Source organism: Solanum lycopersicum, chromosome 8 (genome assembly GCF_036512215.1).
Source record: "Solanum lycopersicum chromosome 8, SLM_r2.1".
NCBI lineage: Eukaryota > Viridiplantae > Streptophyta > Magnoliopsida > Solanales > Solanaceae > Solanum > Solanum lycopersicum.
The window spans coordinates 30989949-30999085 of NC_090807.1; positions in this window are offsets into that span (position 1 = coordinate 30989949).

The window sequence follows — 9137 nt, forward strand, 5'->3', positions numbered from 1 at the left end:
CCTTACCTGCCACAACGTTCAACTATTGGACCCCACACAAAAAAGACTGATGCTTATTAATCTAGTTTTTATTTCCAGAAAAAACAAAAAAATAAAGGGAAAAGGGTCAAATATTTCCCTAAACTATTTGAAAAGGTTTAGATATACCCTTCGTTTAAAGTTTGGTCCATTTATACCCTCGTCGTCCAACTTTTGGTCTACATATGCCCTTTAGGACGTTAGTTGGCCAACTCGGAATATCCAACTCATTTTACTTTTATTTAAATGCCAAATGAATATTCCACGTCATTTTTATGTATCATCCCTTGACATTTATATTCAAGGGAAAAGGGTCAAATATGCCCCTAAACTATTCGAAAGGTCTAGATATACCCCCGTTTAAAGTTTGGTCCATTTATACCCTCACGTCCAACTTTTGGTCTACATATGCCCTTATGGGTGTTAGTTGATCAACTCAAAATATCCAACTCAATTTACTTTTCTTTAAATGCCAAATGGGATTTCACATCATTTATATATATTATTACTTGACATTTATATTAAAAGAGAAAGGGGTCACTTATGCCCTAACTATCCGACCCAATTTTAAAACACATATACGACCGTCTTTTAAATGGTTCAATTATGCCCCTAATCCGACTCATATATGTGTGAATTATTTTGTTATTTACATCATCATCGCCTGCTGCAGCTTGCAGTTGTGTCTGTAACGTTGTTGCGGTGAATTCCTCTGCTCTTGCCCTTACCTGCCAAATTTGCGCCTCCAGCTCTGCGTTGCGCCTAAACGCTTTTCAAACCTCGACTTCCTTTTCCTTTAGTTGTCGTGCCATTGATTCCTCGGCAGTTTCAATCAGAGCACGATAGTGTTCGCCATTTAAATGGTTCAATTATGCCCTAATCCGACCCATATAGGGTACTTAAAAAAAAGGGTCAGGTTGTATAGATTACTTAAAAGACGGGTCATATATGTGTTTTAAAATTAGGTCGGATAGTTAGGGGCATAAAAGACCCCTTTCTCTTTTAATATAAATGTCAAGTAATAATATATAAAAATGATGTGGAAAATCCATTTGACATTTAAAGAAAAGTAAAATGAGTTGGATATCTCGAATTGACCAACTAACATCCATAAGGGCATATGTAGACCAAAAGTTTGGACGCGAGGGTATAAATTAACCAAACTTTAAACGGGGGTATATCTAGACCTTTTGAATAGTTTAGGGGCATATTTGACCCTTTTCCCTTGAATATAAATGTCAAGTGATTATAATAAAAATGACGTGGAAAATCCATTTGGCATTTTTGAATAAAAATAAAATGAGTTGGATATTCCGAGTTGGCCAACTAACGCTCAAAAGGGCATATGTAGACCAAAAGTTGGACGACGAGGGTATAAATGGACCAATCTTTAAACGGAGGTTATATCTAAACCTTTTCAAATAGTTTAGGGGCATATTTGATCCTTCTCCCAAAAATAAATAGAGTAGTAACTACTTTAGCTAAAAAAGATATCTACTATACTTGTATAAAATACTTACGCAGACAGTTAAAAGATAACATGTCTGCTTTAGTTGTATACTTATTTACACACACTATTTAGCCTATTTAGCCTATTAGAGTAGGCTTTATATTTCAACCTCAAGGTTTGGATTCAAATTTTGCCAACATCATTTTTTATTTTTGTTTTAATTTTAACTTTTTTTTCATTTATATTTATTTGTTATGGTACGTTTTTCGAAAGCCAATTTGACTAATTTTTAAAGTTAAATTAGATTACATCAATTTGATATTTAACCAAAGAATTTAGATACTCAAAACTATATTACAATTTTTTGCATATCAATATGGTGAAAAAATATATTGTAAAATGTTAGTCAAAATTTTTATAATTTGATTTTAAAAATGGAAAGTATGAAAAGTAATAGTGGACGCAGGGAGTATTATTTCGATATTGATTTACGAAATTTTCACCTTGAAAATTTGTGTTTTAATTAGTAGAGGTCTTTGATTAATTTCAGCTTATTTATTGATTTGAGGCTTTTGACATCTCGTATATGTAAATATTTCTTATTCATATTTTAATTGTTCCATCTTAACATCACAAGAGACAACTAATATGTCTGCTTCACATGTGTGGTTCCATGCGATAATTATCAACATATTGACTTTTGAATTATATTTGTGTCATATATATTGGTACAAGGAAAATAACATATATTATTTAAATTTACATAAAATATTATAAATTACAATAATTAATAACTTAAGTATTTAAAATCATATTATAATTTAATCAACTCTTTAAATTTTATCTGTGTCACATAAAATGAAACAAAAAATAACATATATTGGGCACGAACACTTATTTCTAGTCTTCAGTTATAATTTGTAATATTTAATAAATACCTTTCAAGAAAATCTAATAATTTAGAAATTATATTTTATACTTATTATTTTTAAATAAACATAAAATAAGATGAAACAATAATTGAAATGGAACCTGAAAGCAGAGGCAAAATCTAAAAGATACTCCAGTAGTAAGGAAGGTCCATCAATAAATAAATTAATGATAACCATAAGAAATTTCTTTTAAAATAAATAAATAAATAAATATATATATATATATATATATATATATATATATATATATATAATTGTAGACAGTAAAATTCTCGTTGAGAAAACAATAATCAAGAACGGAGGATTATTGCAACAATCAATTTTATCATTTCAAATGTGAATGTTACAATCTCTATAATTCCTCGAATTCGCTTTTTCAAATATAAACTCAAGGGTTTTAAAGCTTCTTCTTGAATATCTAATGAACTTGAACTTGAATTTTATCTGATCTTGACTTTTATTTGAATTCAAGGGCTTCAAATTTGTTCTTGAATTCGATGGTCTTGATCTTGATCGTTCTTGAACTTAAATGCTTGAATTCTTAAACTTATAACTTTGTAGGAAATTAAATGGCGTTATTACCACGGATATTATCTAGCTTCTTGTTTAGAATTTTCTTTCTCTTTTTCTGAATTATGAGACCCCTATTTATAGTTTTAGAATAGAGGAGTTGCGATTGGAACATGACTCCCTTCGGCCAATCAGATTTAAGTGAAATATCATATGAGCTTTATGGAGCGGACTTTAATTAAATTTATATCTATTTGAATTTAAATAACTAAATCAATTTATATTAATCCATAATATTTATTTGGACTAATATGTTTATTAATTTAATATAATTCGAACAACTTTATAAATTTATATTTAATAAATATTAAGTGACTACAAATGCCCCCTTCTTCAAGTCTTATCGAAATATTTTATCTTTCAAAGACTAAGCCTGAAGAATTTGAAGACTTCAACTTGCATACTTGGAGATTTTAAAACTTCATCTTGAAACAATTTTATTTATAAGGGTTTGCCCCCATTGAGTCACCACCATTTGGCGCAAGTCTGAAGTTTTATGAAAGCTTACTCATAGCTTTAACTCATGTAACAGATCAAGTGGGAACATTTGATTTTTCGACACTCATGCAACTGAACATAGAATATGGTTCTAAGTGCCTACGTACCTCAATGAAAAGGATCAAGTCGCAACGTAGTTTTGGAGGAATGAGTGATTTTTTTGTTGTATCGTACACAGTTTATACTCTTGCGGGCCAGGAGTGACAAGCAGTTTAGGCTCGTAGCTTAAGGAGCATTTTAACTTGAAGATTTAAATCAAATTTAAAGAGCTTTATGATATACAGTTTAGACTCGTGTCTCAAGGAGCATTTCAACTTAATGATTTAACTCAAACTTGAAGATTTAAGGGACCTATAGTTTAAGCTCGTGTTTCAAAGAGCATTTCAACTTGAAGATTTAAGTGATACATAGTTTAAGCTTGTGTTTCAAGGAGCATTTTCAACTTGAAGATTTAATTCTAACTTGAAGATTTAAGTGGCATGCATCTTAAGCTCGTGTTTCAAGGAGCATTTCAACTTGAAGATTTAAGTGACATACAGTTTAAGCTCGTGTTTCAAGGAGTATTTCAACTTGAAGAGTTAACTCAAACATGAAGATTTAAGTGACATACAGTTTAAGCTTGTGTTTCAAGGAGCATTTTCAACTTGAAGATTTAATTCTAACTTGAAGATTTAAGTGGCATGCATCTTAAGCTCGTGTTTCAAGGAGCATTTCAACTTGAAGATTTAAGTGACATACAGTTTAAGCTCGTGTTTCAAGGAGTATTTCAACTTGAAGAGTTAACTCAAACATGAAGATTTAAGTGACATACAGTTTAAGCTTGTGTTTCAAGAAGCATTTCAACTTGAAGATTTAACTCTAACTTGAAGATTTAAGTGACATACAGTTTAAGCTCGTGTTTCAAGAGCATTTCAACTTGAATATTTAACTCAAACTTGAAGATTTAAGTGATATACAGTTTAAGCTTGTGTTTCAATGATCATTTCAACTTGAAGATTTAATTCTAACTTGAAGATTTAAGTGACATACAGTTTAAGCTCGTGTTTTATGGAGCATTTAAACTTAAAGATCTAAATGAGATACAGTTTAAGCTCTTGTTTCAAGGAGCATTGTAAATCTAAATGAGATACAGTTTAAGCTCTTGTTTCAAGGAGCATTTTAACTTGCAGTTTAAGCTCATGCATTAAGGAGCGTCAAGATATACATTGACTCTTTTCAAAGTCATCTTTGGATGCAGATTTGCCACCACTTTGGAGTTCTTCTATATGTTCATCTTCGTGAGGTCCATAGACAGGATATTGTTGATCTTCGCATAAAGTCATGCTTAATTCCATGTCATGTGCATAAGTTGCCAACTCTTCAAATGTATTGGGCTTTAATCCTTGCAAAATGTAGTGAAGACCTCAATTCATACCTTGGATGCACATTTCAATGCTAGAAATTTCAATAAGGCGATCTTTGCAGTTGAGACTCAAACTTCTCCAACGATTGATAAAGTTAACAACTAACTCATCTTCACCTTGACGAGCCTTTGTATGCTTCATCATACTAACGACACGTCTTGTGCTATAAAAACGATTAAGGAACTCTTGCTCTAATCGCTCCCAACTATCTATAGAATTAGGTTCAAGATCTATGTACCAATAAAATGCATTTTCTCTGAGAGATCGAACGAACTCTTTAACAAGATAATCGCCATACGTCCCAACATCATTGCAAGTCTTGATAAAGTGTGCTATACATTGTTTGGGATTTCCTTTGCCATCAAATTGTTGAAACTTTGGAGGTTGATAACCCTCAGACATTTTCAAGTTATCAACCCTATGTGTATATGGCTTTGCATATATGGGATAAAATTTGGATGAAGACTCAGATTTGTCTTCGATTGTCTCTATGATAAAGTTCTTTAACTGATCAATTGGAATCAAACCTTCGTCTGTGATATGAATCTCTTTGATCTTTGTTTGTTTTAAGCAAGACACTTCTTTGTTTTGAATTTTAAAAAGCTTCGGAGGTGATTGACTTAATCTTCTTTCAATCATGTTATCCATCTTATTTGTTAGCTTTGTAAGTTTAGCATCTTGTTCGTATCCGCACTTTGTCAGGCCTTCAATTGCTTTAGTTAAGCTTGCTAGTTGCTCTTCTATAGTAGAAGACATTTTGATATTCTTTGATACTTGAAAAGTTTAGATGAAAGGTAGAGATTGTCCCACTGGGCGTGCCAGAATTCGTAGACAATAAAATTCGCGTCGAGAAAACAATAATCAAGAACGAAAGATTATAGCAACAGTCGATTTCATTATTTCAAATGTGAGTGTTACAATCTCTATGATTCCTCTGAATTCGCTTTTTCAAATATAAATTCAAGGGTTTTAAAGTTTCTTCTTGAATCTCTAATGAATTTGAACTTGAACTTTATCTTGATCTTGACTTTTATTTGAATTCAAGGGCTTCGAGCTTGTTCTTGAATTCGATGGTCTTGATCTTCATCGTTCTTGAACTTGAATGCTTGAATTCTTAAACTTGTAGTTTTGTAGAGAATTAAATGGCGTTTGTACCACAGATTTTCTCTAGCTTTTTGTATAGAATTTTCTTCCTTCTCTTTTTTTGAATTATGAGACCCCTATTTATAGTTTTAGAATAGAGGAGTTGCGATTGGAATAAGACCCCTTCGGCCAATCAGATTTAAGTGAAATATCATATGGGCTTTTATGGAGCGGGCTTTAATCAAATTCATGTTTATTTGAATTTAAATAATTAAATCAATTATATTAATCCATAATATTTATTTGGACTAATATGTTCATTAATTTAATATAATCCGAACAACTTTATAAATTTATATTTAATAAATTTTAAGCGACTACAATAATCTTCAACAAAATTGAAGCATAAAATATTACTTCCTACATTTAATAATAATTGTTCATAATATTATTATAAAATGTTCAAATGACATTTGTTTACTTTATGAAGTCTATAAATATTTTTACACTTCGTATTCATTAATTATAATTATTTCTCTATTATTATATTTTTCTTCATGATATTGTATTTATTATATTTAAAGATCCATATGATAAAATTATTTTTTATTTATATTTTTTGAAAAATGTATAAAGCGAATAGCAAAAGAGTATAGTTGAAATGAGAGTCCGGAGCCTAATGAGTATAAAATGTTAACAAAAATACTAAAACGGTATATAAATTTTAAATTTAATCAAAACGGCGAAATCGCTGGTAGAGCATCGATTCTGCTCACCGAAAAAAGAAAAATCGATGCAACACCAGCGATTTGCTAAGTTTAATTAAAAAAAAATTAAAAAATTAAATTAAATCGCTGTCATGGCAGAGATTTACAATGTAAGATTTTTTTAACCATTTTTAATGAATCGCTGCCTAGGCAGCGATTTATCTTAATCTTTTTTTTAAAAAAAAAAATTATTTATTAGGAATTTATGAAGAAAAAAAAACTATAAAGCAAATCGCTGTCAGGGCAACTGTTTGTGTACCAACTTTTTTAAAAATTATTTATTTAACTTAAAGGCAGCGATTTAAGTCAATTTTTTTTTTAAAAAATAAGTCGGTGGTACTGCAGTGATTTAGGGTTTTTTTTTAATTTTATTTTTTTTGAATTTTGTTAAACGCTGCTTTCGCAACGATTTACGATTTTTTTTAATTTTTTTTTGTAAATCGCTGCATAGACAGCGATTTTTACTTTTTTTATTTATTTATTTTTTAATTTTAATCATGTAGCTATTTATAATTAAAAAGATTGATTAAATTGCGCATTTAAGAAATAATTAAATCGCGCAATTTAATCAGTCTTTTTAATTATAAATAGCTACTTGATTAAGATTAAAAAAATAAAAATAAAAAGGGAAAAATTGTTATCTATGCAGCGATTTACAAAAAAAATAAAAATTCATAAATCGTTGCGAAAGCAGCGTTTAACCAAAAAAAAATTTAAAAAAAATTAAATCGTTACAGTAGCAGCGACTTATTTTTTTAAAAAAAAAATTTTGACTTTAATCGCTGCCTTAAATAATTAAAAAAATATTGTTACAAGAATCCAGCAGCGATTTGCTTTGTAGTTTTTTTCTAAAAAATTTCTAATAAATAATTTTTTTTTAAAAAAAAAGATTAAGATAAGCAATTTATTAAAAAATGGTAAAAAAAATCTTATATTGTAAATCCCTGCCATGGCAGTAATTTCATTTAAAAAAAGTTTTTTAAAAAAAATCACTAAATTTAGCAAATCGCTGGTGTTGCAGCGATTTTGTTTTTTTCGGCTAGCAAAATCGCTGTTCCACAAGTAATTTTGTCATTTTGGTTAAATTTAAAATTTATATACTATTCTGAAATTTTTGATAACATTTTATATCTATCAGGCTCCGGACTCGTTGAAATGACAGAGTATGTGCAATTAAATTAAGAGACAAAAAGACAGAAAGCCTAATAAATAAGTGAAAAGAAAATAAATTTGAATTAAATAAACCGACAAGTTTAGATAGTGGGGCCTACAGATTTGTAGACATTAGCAAAGTCTCTGTCGGCAATGGACATGTGTAACTGTCGACGTGTCCTTTGAGATCCCAACTCACTTTTTTGTCGTTTCTCCCACGTTTCCATCACTCATTCGTCTTATTTATTCACACATATTACTAACTTAATTTCTCAAGCAATGCCCCTTTTAAGAAAAATTACCAATAAATTACTCTTTTCAGTTTTATATCAAAAAATGGTATAGGTTTCATATTTAAATTATCATTTAATAGTTTGATCAATAATTCTTTTTTAATCACATTTTCATTATACTTTGTATAATATATTTTTATATTAATTTTTAAAAAATTTGTCACGCCACACTCTATTTGGACAACAATTTTATATGGAAAAAGGATAAAAAAAATGCTATATTCTTACTGTCAATATTTTAGCTCAAAAATGTCCCGGTAATCAATTTTTTGGTCCATAAATCCCCCTATAGTTACAAAATGGATCGAAATTCTATTTTTCTGAATAAATATATTATTTTTCTTTTTAAATATATTTTCTTCCTAATTAAAATATTATTAAGGAACACTATTCTTATTTTCTTTCTTCTAAAATGATTTCAACAAATAAAAATGTAGGAAATATTTTTTTTCTTCTTAATCTTATAATAAATGTCATATATATAAGATCATAGTATATCTATCATTAATTTATATTTATATAACCATAAAAAATATTGATGATAAAATAGAAAATATTTTCATTTTTTATTTTTTTCTCAATTAAAGTAAGTTAAACATTTGTTTTTAGAAAACATTAATTGAAAAACAATGTGTCAAAAAAATTAATATATCTATTTGGAAAATGAACGTTTTTCGACCCATTAAATAACAATAAGGGCATTTTTGGACTAAAATATTAATGATAAGGAAATTTTTGGACCAAACTACAAATGGGGGACATTTTTGTTCCTTTCGCAAAGTTAAAGGGCATTTGAACCAAAATATTATTTTGAGTTAAACTATAAACGAAGTACATTTTTGTTCCTTCCACATAGTTTTAAAAGCATTTTTGACCGTTTTCTCTAAATAAAATAATATCTAAATTATAATTTGAAGGGACGGAGGATAAACGAATTTTTTTTAAAAGATTCTCTTTTAAAAAAATCAATA